General features: G+C 38.4%; 1 long non-coding RNA gene across 1 annotated transcript in view; it reads right to left on the bottom strand.

Moving 5' to 3' along the window:
- Window positions 1-14,391: 14,391 nt before the first annotated feature.
- LOC121694633 overlaps window positions 14,392-17,231 on the bottom strand; it is a 146,736-nt gene continuing 143,896 nt past the window's right edge. The window contains exon 3 of the long non-coding RNA XR_006025849.1: window positions 14,392-14,468. This is a non-coding gene — a long non-coding RNA (uncharacterized LOC121694633). The remainder of the gene's footprint in view (window positions 14,469-17,231) is intronic.

Genomic DNA, 17,231 nt, shown 5'->3' with positions numbered 1-17,231 from the left:
TCATATGACGTGAACATTTAGCCAATGGGATTCCTAGGGGCCCTGTGGAAAAAAGGTGAGGTTAATACCTGTACAGGCCACTTGAAGCACACTGACATTAGTGAAATGATCTGGCCCTAAGTGGAGGATCTGGTGCATTTACTGTCTGCCGTCTTCCCCTGATCCTCAGACTGTTTGAGACATAGTGAGGACGGGACAAAATATAGAATTATGGGACAATAATACAGATTGCCTGGTAACAAGGTTAAATGTTGATAGGATTTGTGGAGGAGGGAGGGGTGACTCCTGCTGTGTGTTGTCCAGAGGTGACTACAGTATCACACTTTGGTAAAGAATAATGGGTTTCCTTTCTGCAGGATGTGAAATTGGATTGCTCATACAAAGTGCTTGCTGAGAATAAACCAGTGTTATCCAATTACCTCACCAAACTACATTAAGAAAAGCTTTAGGTGGTGAGTCCACACAACCTTGTTACTCAGTGAAAACACATTCTGCTTCCTTTCTTTGGACATATATACCCTGAATTAAAATTTCACCAAAAATCATCTTGGTTTTGAGTTTCACAGCCATGCCAAATTAGAAAAAAAAGATTTTGCTTTGCTCAAAAAATACATACATTATCAGAAAACAAAGATATTCTATAATGCAAGTTATATGTTTAATATCATAGAGACCACCTGAGATGCATTTTCAGCATTTTAGGACACTATTATATTAACAGAGTGGCACATTTCAAATGCAACAGAACGATTCACCAATAGAGGGCAATAGCCCATTACTTTATATGCTTCTCAAGTGGAGAAAAAAAGTCTCCCAAAATACATTATTACTGTGAAAACTTTATTTAAGATAAGAATCCGTTGCCACGTATGCCTTTATGTAAAGTGTCCAGCAATTCCAACAAAGAGAGATGGTGTGTGCATGTGTTTTTGATAAGAGTTGCCACAGTCTCCATTCAGTGTTGGCTTTTCTGAACTGAAAAAAGAAAAAAAAAATATATATATATATATATATTGAAAGAAAAATCACTTCAAGGTTAAAAATCTGTCTTGATGCAGACCAAAAAATCTAAAAAGTAAAAGAAGTGGTGAATATGAGTGGATGCATATCCAGCTGGATCAGCCTGTAAAACATTTTCATCTTTTTAGTCCTGTTGTTTAACTCCAATTTGGTATTCCCTAGTGTGCTTGAAAATCTGTGAACACTATTTAGTATTTTTGGTGGTACCAGTCTGACACAGAAGACACCCTAAAAAGCCTTTGATTTCAGCTGTGTAGCCTACAGTCACAACAACATTGTCCTGAGGCAATACTCTACATTTTCAAGCTAATGCCTGGGGTGATAATTTCAATTGCCACCATACTTCCAAGGTAACATGAGCAATGAATAATAACTTGGTTAAAAATGAGCACAATGGCTCGAGAATGTCCACTATTTTAATCTTTGTGAACGCCGTGCTCCCATGTATAGCTACTGTGATGCACCTCTATGCACCGTAAGTACTGTATAACAAAGTATACATATACATTCTCCAAGTGGTGTTTGAGTTGTGAGCTATTATTTGAATGAGAAGAAACATTCCCCTGTTTTAAAATGCTGGCCTGGGCTGCACTCCCATCAGCTGAGAATGGGATGCTGAGTTCAGGCAAGCAGAGGAGGAAATGGGATGAGTTCTGAAAGATGAATGTCAATGAATTAGTCATTTGCCATTTGCTGCCTAACTCCAACTTTTGGAGGATGTGTTAGAAAGAGAGTGCAATATAGGAAAGGACTAAGGCTGTATCCCTTCATGACTCTTCATGACATAAACCTCGACTGCTGCTGCTTCAAAACCCTAATTTCTCTGTGAAAGTAAGTGAATAAATATATAAATGCACAAATAATATTTTTAAAAAAAATACCAACACTTCCCTGTATGTGAAAACGTTTCATTGGCAGCGCTGAAGCACACCAATTAGTGTGGATGACACATAGAGCACACATTCATTAATTGTGTAAGTGCTTTGTCTTTTATAGAAACATCCGGGGGCTAAGCACTGACACCCTAGGTTCGCACCCCCCTCAAGGCGTGTGCAGCGACAGTATTAAGCTTGCGACTGCACTTGGTGCCAAGCGTGATCGAGGGGAGAGGCACAGCACTGCGAGGAGTGCTTTGAAGGACGCCCAGTAATGACCTGTCCTCCCTGCATGGCCTCTGGAGGCTCCAATCTGCCGCTGCGATAGTGCTCACAGATTAGGCCTGCGAGCGCCAGGGTTGCGCCGGAGATCACAGAAGTCGGGTCACCCCTGTCAGTGTGGAGCGGCACCATCACACTGGGCCACTGACAGGTCCGGTGGCGCTGGAGGACGCCGTCGAGGGACCCAATAAGCCCGGCCACCAGCGCACCGCACTGCGCCGAACACACACACCGCACTGGCTCGATTCGTGGGGAGGGTCCCAGACAGACGCGTCTGCATGACAGAGTGGCTTGCGTTTCGCGAGCCGTGAAGCTGATGGCTCCTGGCAGTGAGCATTTCTGAGCGCACTCTCCCGTGCCTGTGTTAATTTGGTGACAGGAGCTTGCCAGCTGCGGGGTTGGGCGTGTGCTGGAATTTCATAAATAATATCACTTAGTTAAACCATTACACGGGACAAATGCAATGTGAAAAGAAATGGATCACGGTGAAATCCATGAGGATATGGAAAGGTGATTCAAATTTAATGAGTTGCTGTCAGGTTTCTAACTCTATTTCTTTTTCTCCGTGGAGGATCAGGAAGAGTGTGAGGCGCACTGGGGTTCCACACGTTGCCGCAATTCGATTCAGAATAAAAGAATAGGAGAGGGATTCCAACTAATAACTAATATGCCAATTGAGACACTTTTTCCATAAGGACTTTGCTTCAACAGTTTTGTACAGTGCATCAGTGAATTGCTAGTCTGAATTGGACCGCAAAGATGAAAGAAAAGACACATTTTGTATATACTGTATATTCTCATCTCCAACCATTAATTATCAGATCATTTGATGCAACGGTCATTTGGAATAGTTAAAAAAAAGTTGAGACATAGTTAGGATGTCCCTTTTAGAGTAAAAAATAAGAGATATGTACTTCATGTACAGTTTGACTATATGTATGTAGGCAAGAAATGGAAAAATGCTATGATTAGGCTTAGGATTAGGCATTTAGCTTGGATAACATTTATATTTGTACATACTAATTATGTATCTTCTATTGGAAGAAGACAAAATGAAAGCCAAGTAAGTTAAGTGAAAGAGGCCATTCATGCTGCACATCCAGCCAATTAGAACAAATTGTAGCAATTAAATAATGGATTGGTTTCTTTTATCATATCTGAAATGGAAAGAAAATTGAATTATTTCGGTACCACTTGGGATTATAAAGCAGTGGGACCTCTTAAAACTGAACATTGGGAGCATCATCATCACTCCATTCTACTGTGGAATTGTTGAGGACTGTTAATGTAGTCATTTCCCACTGTTTCAATTAGCACTCAGGCGCCTCAGTTGCCTTTTCTGACTTTTCACTCAGTCAGTTCACATGCATCTCACCACCACAACAGAGCAGAATTAATGTTCAACTGAATGTCAAGAAACTCTTTTTGAAATTGGGAGTAATCTGCACCATAGCCATGAGTGCTAACAAAGCGCTTATGAAGCTCTTCTTTTGCTGTGCCCATGAAGTGCATTTCTAGACACTGTTTACCCACAGAGGATAACCAATGGCAAAAAGATTTTAGAATGTGTTTTCAACACGGCTTTCAATTATCCATCTGTTGACAGCTTTTGATGATCTTCCTCAGTCGCTAATAAATACAGAATAGGTGGTACAGAGGGATTTCCACACTGATCAAGGGAAACTGCATGCAAAACCATGAGAAATCACAACAGATGTGTTCATGGTCAAGCCTTAGACTTTCACTGTGCTGTCATACATATTTATGGCCACATTTGACTGAATTTAAAAAAAAACGTGTTGATTGGCAATGTTTTTCCTACCTCTGAGTGATCTGAGAAATATTTACAAAGAAGAATTGTAGAAACTGCATTATTTTTAACAAAAACTAATCATGGAGCTGTATCATTACACCAAGACGACAAAGCCATACATTAGAACAGAGCACAGGTACTCTACTCAATTCAGTTAGGCTTGTGTGTTATATGTAGTGTTCATTTGAGAGAAAATACTACCACACAGCTTTGCAGAAAAAAACAACTCAATTTTGATTGGTTGATCGAGGTGTTGAGAGGTCAATTATTTCTGAATACCTGACCACTGAAGTGAATAATTGACTGCTGCCATGGCAACCAGTGTTTGTCACCAACTCTAAGTATGGATTTATACTAGACTATACGGTATACAAGTAATTAAATTGTTTCAAATCAAAACATTGATGTTTTTAGCCAGTAGATTGTAATTAAGACGCAGGTCTCAATCCTGGTTTGTTTTTTTATTTCAGTGCTTTAAGTATGTCGGAGAGGACTATTGCCATCATTTAGCTTGCACAACAGGCCCTTAACATGACAAAATCCTGTTCAAATAGGCTGATACTTTGAACAGCATATGTTCAGTGTATAAGTGATATTTCAGGGATTATCATTAGACTACCTAAGCAGCTCTCATTTCATATGCTATATTCTAGCATACAGTATGTTTCTCTCTAGCCCCTTCAGTGAATGAAGTTGAATGAAGTTGAATGAAGTCGTATCCTCTGTAAGCATATAGGATTCAGAGAGCTAGAGGAATAAGACAAACTTAATGTATTCCTCAGTCAACATCATTTCCATGGGTGTTGGTACACTGATTGACCACACTGTTCCAGAGAATAACAGTGGCTTATGAAGAAAACCCTAAGAAAGGTGCATGAACATAAAGGCTTACAAAGCACAGCATTTGCACCCGCTCGCCCAAACCTTGGGTGAAACATAGTGTGTGTGTGTTTCTCTCCAGACCACACCTGTAGACTCTGTTATATGACAATTGTCATATTTATAATAAGGCAAATAAAGCATTATCATTTAAAAAAAAATTGTTCTCAAACTGTTGCTGATGCTAAACAGAGCATGTCTACACAGCACATTTTTAGAACACAATATTTAATTTTAACAGCAGTAGGTATTAGTGAAAACTAGGCTGGCAACAGACACATTGTGGTCACATAGCAACTGTAAGTTCTGATGTGTGCCCATCCTGGCATTTCTGAAAGATTCCTCTGCTTCCCAAAAAAGATCTTAGCCTAAAAACCTTAAAGACACACATGGCAAAAAGAAGTCGTTACAAAGTGAATGACCTTGAGGGACGAGCGACAGCCAAGTCCTCATAAAGCACGGTCACTACAGGATATTGACAGATTGTTAACAAAATGCTTACCCCACAATGCACTTTCAGCTGAAACTTCACTGAAATAAACATTACTTGAAAAGCAAAGCTATATTATTCCTTACCACTGTAAAACATAAATTCCCCTCTCTCTGTGTATGAAATTACAATGAGTTGGAAGATAGGACTGGATTTCATCAGCATGTTCTGCTGTAAATCCTGGCTAAGCAAGGCTAGAGTTTATCACTAGCACAAATCTTTCCCCTTCTTTAACTTGATCCATTCACTGATACGCAAAGGAATTCAATCAGCTTACCAACATGAAAAGGATTTCACATGGCTGTAGAGGTTCACGGTACTGAATCAACTTCAATAGGCTGCCGAACCTTTAAGGATGGTCTTTTGTTAAACAACATTAAAGGTGACCCCAGTCTTTCTTCCAGTGATTGCAGAAACACTAATACGCATCACTGGAAAGTATTGAAAGATTGCCTGGTGACATCTTAATTCACTGAGAACAAAATGGGTTATAACCTCTTCTCAGTCTCTGGGTGCCACTCTGATATTGAGCCTTAAATGTCTTGGCCAGTACATAGAGCCCATCAAATAAACTGCAACAAGCCTATGGTCACTGCAGACCCCCCTCACCCCCATTAGGTATCCCTCAAAAGACAGTTGTCCTATGGTACAATGTCTAACAATGTTAAATCAGCTAAACATCTTTATACCTATTCAATTACTAACTTTATTTAAAAAATGCGGAATTCTTAACATTCAGCCTTGCGAAGTAGCTGGCCTAACCTGCTTTATTGCACAACTAAATACATATAACAAACTATAGAGGAATGGCATGCATGATATAGGGACACACTCTGTCCTATGACATAATTTTAAGTCTTGGGGTATTAAACTAACAAACTATATAGAAGCCAACTGCCAGACTTGCCCTGCAAAGACCAAAAGATTGGGCACAGATCTGGAGCAGCTTGGCAACACTGTGCTCTAAGAGCTTCTTTGAGTTCCTGACCCCAAGAAGAAAACTACAGCTTGTGTGTGTCATGGGAATGACAGGTGTGTTTATCTCTCATACACATGACCGTATAAGTCAGTATAGAGCCCCAATATTTCATCTCAGGAACCACTCTCTTGTAATTCTAATATTTTATTTCAAGTGACTCAGATTGCCCAGTGTCTGACACCATTATGAAACTTGGTCATAAAGCTCAGTCCAGTGCTCCCTTAAAATATAATATCAACAGAAGTACAGTATGTTCTCTGAATGTTTTGCATTAACACTACTGTTATTGGCTGGTCAAATATAACTCCGTCCTTTTTAATACTTATGAAAGCTCAGAATACTAAAAAGATTTTGACAAGGAACCAAATGACTGGAACAGCATGAGGCATTTGTCACATGTGTAACGCTGAGCTGCCGCACGCTAGTCAAGAAAACAGGATCCAATAACGGTTCAATTAACAACAATAAACAGACACTGACGAAAACCTGTCGGTCTGTAAGAAGCCATGCTGAGTGCATCTTCAGATTGATATTGGTTTTGACTTTGTTTGCTTGAACGTATTGTGGAAAAATTACCTAAATAACAAGTATTTTGAAGACATGATAACGCGCAAGTCGGCTAATTGTGACGTCCTCCAAACTCTACCTTCACCTTCTGCCAAGAAGAGAATGCAAATACAGCGCTCTCTCTCCATGTCTACTTCACAGCTTTTATCAGTCTGCAGACGAGGGGAAAACAAAGAAAAACATTCATCTCAAATTCATGCCTGCATGAGAAGAATCTGTGTTTGTGCGAGCAACTTCACTCTTGGAACTGCTCAACAAAGGCTGCATCTCTGTGCGCGCACACACACATGCACACACACACACACACACACACACACAAAAGCTTGCATGCACTTACACTTACACATACACACACACACACACACACACACACACACACACAGACAAACATCTGGGTTGGTTAGGGGATGGTCTATAAAACAAAGCAAGGCATGAACATAATAAACTTAGCATTATTTCCAAGATTAGCTACTAATACATCACTTTTCAACACATGGCATAAATATACAGTAACCTCAATGCAGAACAATTCTGTAACATTAACCGAGACTTCAGTTATAAGATCTTCTTATCAATACAAATAACATCAGCGGGCATGTTTAAAAGCATTTCATTCCTTTGCAATGATATTATGGATGCAAAGTTTTAATTGCAGACATAAACTAAATAAAATAACATGTTTCCGGCAATATTGATTCTCCATTACAGATCACATTTATTCAAGGCAGAGTCCTGCATTACCCATCTTTCAATAGCTTACAGTACACAATATGCTGAAAACATGAAGGGAAATGGCATATCTGCAAGGCTTGCAGCAAAAGGATGGTATTTCATAAATTTGACCAACATGTAGACAACTTAATCTCTCCGCCTTTATCATAAACTTTTGTATATTTCACCAGCTTATCCCTTCCAAATCATTATACTTTAATGCAACAACTCCCAGAGGGTGCAAATCTGCTGTGGTGGTTAAAGGTATCCCTTATTCCTTGTTTAATAAAGTGCAGCGATAAGATTATTTTACTCTGGGGCAAAAAGGATATAGCCTTCAGTGGGGGGAAAAAATCAAAATGCTGCATTAAGGTTGGCCTAGGGGCCCAGAGTACTTTGTGACTTCTCAACAGTTTTAAAGGAAACATTTCCTTGTACAGAAATGAACTGCTTGATCAGTGCATTTGAATTGCAAACCTTGTTACCTAGAAGTCAACCTCTGAAAATATTAGCTTTAACATTATATTTCAGAACATTATATGAGAATGAAAAAAAGATAAGGTGTAATAGCTTTATATTACGTTATGTAATAGCTTTATATGTGTTATAACTGCAGTGGTCCCTTTAAAATTCTGCTGTGCAACATCACTGATACATGATGGTTTTGCAACGATGCAGCTAACTTTTAAAGAAACGTATCCCAGATCAATTTCTGGCGATATAGGCACAAGTCTTTGAAAGTGTCTGTCCAATTACAGTAGGTTAAATACTGTGTTGGCCTGGTTGCTAGCTTCTTCAAACTTTGCAAACTCAGTTGGGTGTTGTTACAATTGTGGCGCGCGAGTGCATTTGACCGACATAAAATCGGCATGTCTCAGACTGACCGGCCGGTCGCCAATCATGGCGAAGTTCACCCAATTTGAACAACAACATCTCTTTGTGCATACTCGTCAACACAGCCCCCACATTTAAGAGGGAATATAAGATGTTTTTTGTTGCTGAAAAATAAGCTTGAGATCAGAGACCCTTAAAAAACAAGACACGCCATCTGCAATGTCATTACTGTTGACCCAAGGTCTGGTTGCAAACCCAGTGGAATCTGACCAGTTCCAATAAACTCATATCCATCTTATGATTAATAAACTCATATCCATCTCATATCCATCCATTTTAACAGATGAGAATGTTGCTTCCCTGACAATACATATTTTTTAATTTTCCATTTGAACTCTCCAAATGGAAGACACACCATGTCAAAACTAATAAAGAGACACAAAATGGTGTTTTATCAATATCTGCAATATAATATAATGCATTTCAGGCCATTTTCAACACCCAAACACAAAATATTACACAATAACTAACATTGAACATAAATGTATACAATATTGAATGGTTATTTTATATGTGAAATTACTCTCTTTACACTATAATGCTGAGAATCTAGATTAATAAATAAATAAATAGCAAGATTAATACGTCTACAGCTCCCATTTTTAACATGTTCTTTGTGGTGACAGGGGCATCAGATAGGTAGTGAATCTGATGGACTCACTAGTTGGTTGAAAAGCGTGAGTCAGAAAATTATTACCTACTGAATCGGAGTACACAAAATTGCAGCTAAAGTATTACCAAAGTAAGAGGAACGTTGTAATGATTGTTGTTTTAGTTTTTTTCTACGGCTGCCATCTCTTATTATGACATTCAGCTCACAGTATCCTGATCTGTTAAGTCTGAATGGGCTCTCTGACTCCAACACTGAGCCATCTGGATGGATATCTTCTAAGCTCTCAGGATATAAACATAAGAGTAGGCGTTGCAAAGTTGAACAGCATTGACCGTAAATAACGTTTATGTGTCTGAGGAAATGTGGTGGCGTCAGTCACCAGGGAAAACTGGGAGTTGTTGAGCCTTTGAGGATACAGAACTGCTGTCTCCACATTGAGGCCTTTTTCCAGTCCGTGTAGCGTAGCAAGTCCAATCTAATCAGAATAATCATTATTAATATTCAACATGTCTTAGATTGAGGCTTTTTTTCTTCCTTCGAGTTGTCATGGCTAAACAGGACACTGCAGTGATGAGGACAATTACAATATTGAGGAGTTATTTTCAGCAAAAGCCACCTGAGTGTCAAGACTCACTTTCCAATCCATTTCCAACTCCATCTCAGTCTTTGAGTCTTGATCCTGCAGTTTTGGTCTAAACACCTCTTAAGACCACATAAGCAAACTCAGAACCCCCGTCACCAATGATTACACCCTATCCCTATCCCCTAGCCTCCATATGGTCCGACAGTACCAGCAACACACCCTACTTCTTTAGAACATTCTGCATTAGTGTCTGTTTAAATAGTAAGGCATGTAAGGATGTACCAACTGTAGGATCTGTATAAATGCAACTATACGTCCCTGAGGACCACCATGACGGCTTCTCTTGTTTCTATGTTGATTTCTCCTTGTTTGACATGTCTGTGTTTTTTTTTCCATCTCATTCAGTGGATGAGGGCTACTGGGCTCATTTGAGCCATTTCTTCAGAGAGAGCATGATGTAGTCACTTAAATGAGCTTGTTTGATTTGAGTAGTGGTGGCATGCTTTAGTTTTGCACTTACAGTGCAGTTTGATTGTAGAAGAGAACCTCTCCTGATATCCTTCTAAAGCTGTGCCTGGAGAGCTGCAGTATATAATGCAAACATTTTCATGAGTGTTCTAGGAAATAGGAAAAGATGGAATCTAAGGTATATTTTAATTCACTGACCAATGTCCAATTCACATATTAGCGGTTAACAAATCAAAGTCATGGGTTAACTTTCAATGAAATGTATGCCAACACATTTCTCCAAGTTTCATCACACATCTTATGTCCAACTGATCTTTCTTTCTTTCTCTCCCTCGGTCTCCCTCTCTCTCCTTCTCTGTAAGTGTGCATGCACACACACACACACACACACACACACACATCTGTTTGTGTCAACTGACACCCTTATTCAAACTTTGATTTCAATGAATAAAAACATCTTAGAAAGTCAGAGAACTCAAACCAGCAAAGCATGTTTGAGGTCTCCCTCTGTTGTTTATAAGCTGAGTGAAGAGACCAAAACAACCCTTATCTGTCTGCAACTGAAACAACATAGTTGTTGAATTTTGCTGTAAAGCAGGCCACACAGCATGACATCAAGAAATTGACATACCCTACTCTTTTCACAAATACAAATCATTAAATTAAATACTTTTGACATGAGGCTGATTGTCCTATAACACAGATTGATTTTACACAGGACTTAATTTCATTCATATGACACACGTGTTAGGATGCAAGGGGGAACTAGGCAGATCCACTGAAATGAAGTGATGAAAAATACCCAAGAAAGACACTTTTATGGATTTGGAATGTCATTTTAACTTACTTTCTCATTATTGCAAAATAGCATATTGAATGAATGGAATATCTGAAATGTTCAAATATTTCTTAATGATAGATGTATGTTTAGATCAATGGTTCTCATACTTTTTCTGTCATTCCACACTTTGGAGGTGGGAAATTTTTTAAGCCTCACCTGACCCCAGCAAAGGCAAAATGGTAACTTAAATATTTTTTTTCCACGTTATGGCATTATGTTATATTTCCCGTCTTGGTCCGCTGGTTCAAAATGTTATTTTAATTAATATGTCGGTCTGTTTATGACCCCTATGTTTGTGTGAGACTATTTGTCCAAAAGAAAGGCATCATTAAAGAGGGGCACAAAAAACAAATGTCCTCCTCTTCATTGCGCCCCACCTGCCTTGTCTCTGTTCCCCACTAGTGGGGCCCACCCCACACTTTGAGAACTACTGGTTTAGATATACCTAATCTGACAACACTACAGTTACTATTTTCAATATGCAGTCTCTGATGTGATTACAGTTATCAGAGCCCCACTTTGTTTTTGTAAGACTAATTAGTCTTGAATATATATATTTCAATTATCAAACATTGGTTCATGAAAAATTTGGATTGCTTCTTGACAACTTTTAATATGTACTTGAAGACATTTGTGGATTTTTAGACAAACTCCTCTCATCTAGTCATAGATGCTTAAGTACGTCTTAAATAAGAGTTTAAGTCATCACTAAGGTCACTCGCAAGATGTACAGAAAACGTCCAACTAACAAGCAGCTTACCAGTGATGTTAAACTGAGCTAAGCTACAGTATGTCATCTTTTAGCAATTACAGTATAAAAGCACCAATAAATATGGAGTTTTCCAATGAGACACTGGCTGCTTCATTATTATTGTGTCATAGGCTACAGACACAAAGTTCCTTTTGTGAAACAAACTTTGCATAATAATGAAAAGGGTAGAAAAACAGTTAATAAAAACAGAAAAGAGCCAAAAGAACATATGCATGACTTCCCGTGTTGCGTCAAAGCCAGCCTAATACAGCCTAATACTGTGTATGCTACTAATTAGCGACTGTTTTTAGCAATCCTAGATTCTTTCTCATCCTCCAGTTCAAAATCTTCAAGGGTAAAACATAACTGTTAACTATCCCTTTTAAGGCAAGAGAGACAAACCTAATATGTACTGTAGACATGCCGTGTCAAACAAGCTAAATACAGTGCAGTCTAAAAATGTACAATCCTGTACATCAATCAGTATGCAGTTTAAAATGTAATGGTTGTAATGTAAATCTTCTGTATACAGCATCTGTAAAGTTATGCTAAAAAATTGTGGGCACATAATCATGCAAGTGCATTAACAGAACTCAATATCAATACACATGATAAATAACATGTAAAATCCAGCCACGAGTCATCTTTAAGTCAGGCATCAACCCTGTACAAAACAGTACACACAAAATTGGCAATACTCTGGTCTACAATTTGTTGATATCCTAGACAGGTACATATCCCCTTATGGTGAATAAAAGGCTAGTTTAAAGTGATGGGGGTAAGATTCTAGGAAGAGACAAAGAGCCGAGAGCCGTTATGACAAATGGTATGAAACCAAAATGTGATTTAATTTTTGATGGAGGATCAGCAAACAATCCCTTCATGAAGAAGAGTCAAGTCAAGTCACAGTCCTAAGACATTGCATGGAAACTGCTTAGAACAGGTCTCCACTCCGCAGGACATGGGCTGATGAAACAGTTGTCCTAGCGTTTTCTGTGGATCTAGTGGCTTGGTGTGGAAGCAGTACAAACAAGGTGGTGTGTGTGTGTGTGTGTGTGTGTGTATGTGTGTGTGTGTGTGTGGAGGGGGGTGGAGGTGGGGGTTTGCGCTCTGATTAAGTGATAGGCCCCAAGAGGCCGTAGGTTCCAGTGATTTCAGAACAGCTAAGGGGCGTTGTAAGGCACAACGCAGTAACTACATATACCTGCCAAGATTTCATAAAATAAAAGCACAGCAACAAGAAATTGAATGATTTATTCATAGATATTCTTTCGCCAAGAAATGTATTTCTTCTATTAGAATAGTTGCCAAGCAACACCGAGATGCTGCAACTCTAATTTTTGTATCCATATGTGATACACTGATACAAAATGAAATGTGGTCAACGTGAAAAGTGTTGGGTTTTGGGTTGTGTTGGGTTTTGCAATGGCATCGAACGTGATTCAGACACATAATCAAGGATCGTAACTATCCGTTTTACAAACTGATAAAGAATCACCACAAGGGAAAAATATTTAAATATTATTGTGTAATAGTATCTTTTTGCATACATTCCCTCTTCCCACATTAAACGCACTCATTGTTCCATATGCAGGTGCAGTTAGGCAGTTATGCTCTTGGGTTAAAACATTGAGGATGGGTAAACTGTTGAAGATCTAATTTAGCAGCCACTAAAAAAACACATAACTATGTGGTGTCAAAATATTTATTGTGTTGAATTACAATTAACACAGCTACTGGGGTTTTGTTGTCACTTCTGTTAGTACGTCTGTAGTGATAAAACATTCTGGGAATTTCCAATGCCGGCTACACCTGACATAGTGCTTAGTTGAATACACAAAGTTATGCAAATTTGTTTAGCACTTTTAACGTAACAAAACATAATCCAACACACTGCATCCCACATCTATAATACTATAAGGCATCTTCATCTAAATTGCTGTTGCAAAATAAGTAAATAAATAATAATTCTATACACTTCACACCTTTGAGACCGATAGTCCATTTTGATAGCCTTGGAAATCTGTAGTTCGTGAGAGAATGTGTACACACCAGTCACCAGTCACCAGGGTCAAGGTGTTGGACTGATTTCTTTTTTTCTTTCTTTTTTGGTCGGGGCAAATATGTTGGTGTTTACTAGTAGTAACATTGAATCTCCCATATAAACAACAGTCACATTGTTTCCTCTGTGAAACACAAAAAACACTTACCTTACACTTACCTTTACATCAAAATGTGTACAGCATAGGCATATATGCATTCACATAATGTTAATCATAGGAACAGTGACAGTACATACATATGAACCAGGCAGAGAATGTGCTACATTACTACAGGTCTTCAAAATATCCTCCCTGACTGAGAGAGACAAAAACTTTAAAATCCTTGCCAATTTATTCAACTACACAATTTATTTATTTATTTTGGTCATAAATCATTGTAATGATTCTGTTGGGATTATGATCTAAGACACTGTTAAATTATGCATGATTGGCAATGAAAAGAATATAATAAAAAAAGACAATCTGTTTACAACCTTCCTCATTTGATATGCATTCACTATAGATGTGTAACCTTCCTCATTTGATATGCATTCACTATAGATGTGTAACATAAAACAAGCTTACTGGTGGTGGCTTGTAGGCAGCCTCTGGCCATGTTGTAATGAAAGCATGCCCATTCCAGATATGCCTATCGAACATCTGTAAAGTAAAACAGTCCAATTTTAAAAATATATTTGGTGCAATGGTAGGATTTCAAGTGTGCCCTGATCACTATATCACCTGGTGCCACATTACCACAGGGAGACAACATTCATTTACAACATATTTTATTTATTCTGAAAAACTCCCTCTGCCTGCGTCACTTTATTAAATGATAAGAGATGAGCTGTGTTGAATCCTTGAGATGTTAATTTGTTGGTTAATTTTCTCAGGGCAAAACATGTCAAAGGTCACACTCCATTTCAAGCAGGCTAAGGCATCATGTACAGAGGCAAGCTGAGCAATTACAAATGTTATTTGTGCTTCTGGTAAGTGCAGACTGTTGCACATGACTAACTGTGAACCGAACTGTTAGGACAAATTGCAGCAACATGTACTTATCTAGGGAGTATCCTGAACATCTAACATTATACACCACAGAGGGAAGTTATAATGGAATATTTTTTTTAAATTCTTTTGAAATTGAGTTTGTTCATACATATCACCAGGGTATGATTGACAACTTTAAACAAAGGGGAAGTTCGCCGTCAAGATTTTATTTTTATTTTTTATTGGATACATTTACATTTGCTATTATCCATCTAGCCTGTCTATATTCACATGAATTTAATACAAAGACTATGAGATTTGTCAAGCATTTCAACTTATGTTTTATACATTTGACAAGCCTTCTCAAGCATGCTTGCGCATATATTACAGACCTAATGCGGACCTAAATCACTGTCAGTCTGCAAGTAAAATGCATTGTGTATGGATGTGCAAGCCCAGACAGGACTTGAGCCCAGTTTTATTATCAGGCAGAAAATGGACATCATGGAGATTCAGACATTTTTAGGCTGAACTAATGAAAGCAGTGCCCAAGTTTCAGGAATGTCATCTGTTAAGGAGACGTGACCATGATGAAATAGATATAATTTCATTACCACCCGATCAGCAGGTGATTATCAAAAAATTAAGTGTGTTCTAGACTGTTTCATTTTCCACAGGCTGATGGCTTTACGATCCTATCTTTTTACATTGGCATAAATGATAAATGATAAATGCAAGATTCAAAGTCTTTGCAAAGCAGAGATGTGTGGAAGTGCCTTACAGGAATAACCCAAAGCATTAAACATGGCATTTGTTAGTATGCAATGCTAGTATGCAATAGTTAGCATATTTGTGCAATTGATTGAAATTGAATTATTGACTGAAATTATACTGCATTATCCAAAGACAAATTGAAATATAGCCGCAAGCGGCAATGGTGGGCCCGAGCACCTGCGTGCCGCAACCCGTGACATTTCGGAACCCAACAAAGCACCGACGTGGTGCGCTTCTGAAATGTACATATTTGATGTGTGTGCTAATCTGATTAATCTGATGCATCTGATGGTGATATCCAACAGACGTGGAAAAAACACATTCCTTATCTTGCCAATTGGTGGCGCTATGTAAGGCATGTTAATAAGACATTTGAATTTCATCATCATGATATTTAATTGGCCAGATGGTGGCGCTATGCTAGGCATGTGAATTACACATGTGAATATCATCACAATAATGATATCCAATATTTTGTAAAGTTTCAGATCAATCAATAAAGGCATTACCAATTTCTGCCACATGTTCCTGCTTGGCCAGGTGGTGGCGCTATGCCAGGCAGGCTCATTGGGTGTCTGGATATCATCATAATCATAATATCTATTAACCTGAGAAGTTTCAGACCATTCATTCAAAGCATAGAACATTTGGCACATTTCCTGCTTGGCCAGATGGTGGCGCTATGCTAGGCCTGTGAATTACGAATGTGAATATCATCACAATAATGATATCCGATATTTTATAAAGTTTCAGATCAATCACTTAAGGCATTGTCCATTTCTGGCACATTTCCTGCTTGGCCAGGTGGTGGCGCTATGTCAGGCAGGCCCATTGGGTGTCTGGATATCATCATAATCATGATATCTATTAACCTGAGAAGTTTCAGACCATTAATTCAATGCACTGTGATTTATGACACATTTCCTGTTTTTGTGGTGAGATATTAAAATCATATCAAATATATAACTCATCAAAAATCCCTTCACAATTTAACATCAGCGACATCTTGGCATAATATTTGCCAAATTTCAAATGAATCTGACAAACCGTCTAGGAGGAGTATGTTCAAATTGATCATATGACATCAATGTAATTCTTTCTGTTGCCAGTTGGTGGCACTATGCCAAACATGCATTATGGGCCTGTGAATATTATCATTGACATGGTCTTCAATGACCTGTGAAATTTAAAACATTTCAAGCCATGCATGGTGAATTATGACACATTTATTGTTTATGTGGAAGGGTATTAAAATTAATAATTTTGCCATTTCGTCAAATTACAACATATCAAAAAAAGCTTCACAATTTATAATCAGGAACATCTCGGCGTCATGTATACCAACTTTGACATGAATCGGATCAACCGTCTAGGAGGAGTACGTTAAAATTGATCATGTCCACAACGCACAAAATCTCAATTACCTCACTTCCTGTGGGCGTGGCTAATGGCATGTTAATACAAAAGTTGTTTGTTTTTGGGAGTTACATACACCCACCAAATTTGGTGTATCTAAAATTTGGTGTATCTAAAACTATATGCCAACCACAAGTCACAGGGGCGCTATGGAGTTCCTGGGCAACGCCCGGTGCCAAGCTTTTATCCCTGTCTATTTACTGTATCACTTGATGTGTGTGCCAAATTTCATGCGTTTTCACC

Source organism: Alosa sapidissima, chromosome 20 (assembly GCF_018492685.1).
Source record: "Alosa sapidissima isolate fAloSap1 chromosome 20, fAloSap1.pri, whole genome shotgun sequence".
Lineage (NCBI taxonomy): Eukaryota > Metazoa > Chordata > Actinopteri > Clupeiformes > Clupeidae > Alosa > Alosa sapidissima.
Note: the sequence above shows the minus strand (reverse complement) of the source record. Positions and strands in the feature narration are given on the sequence as shown.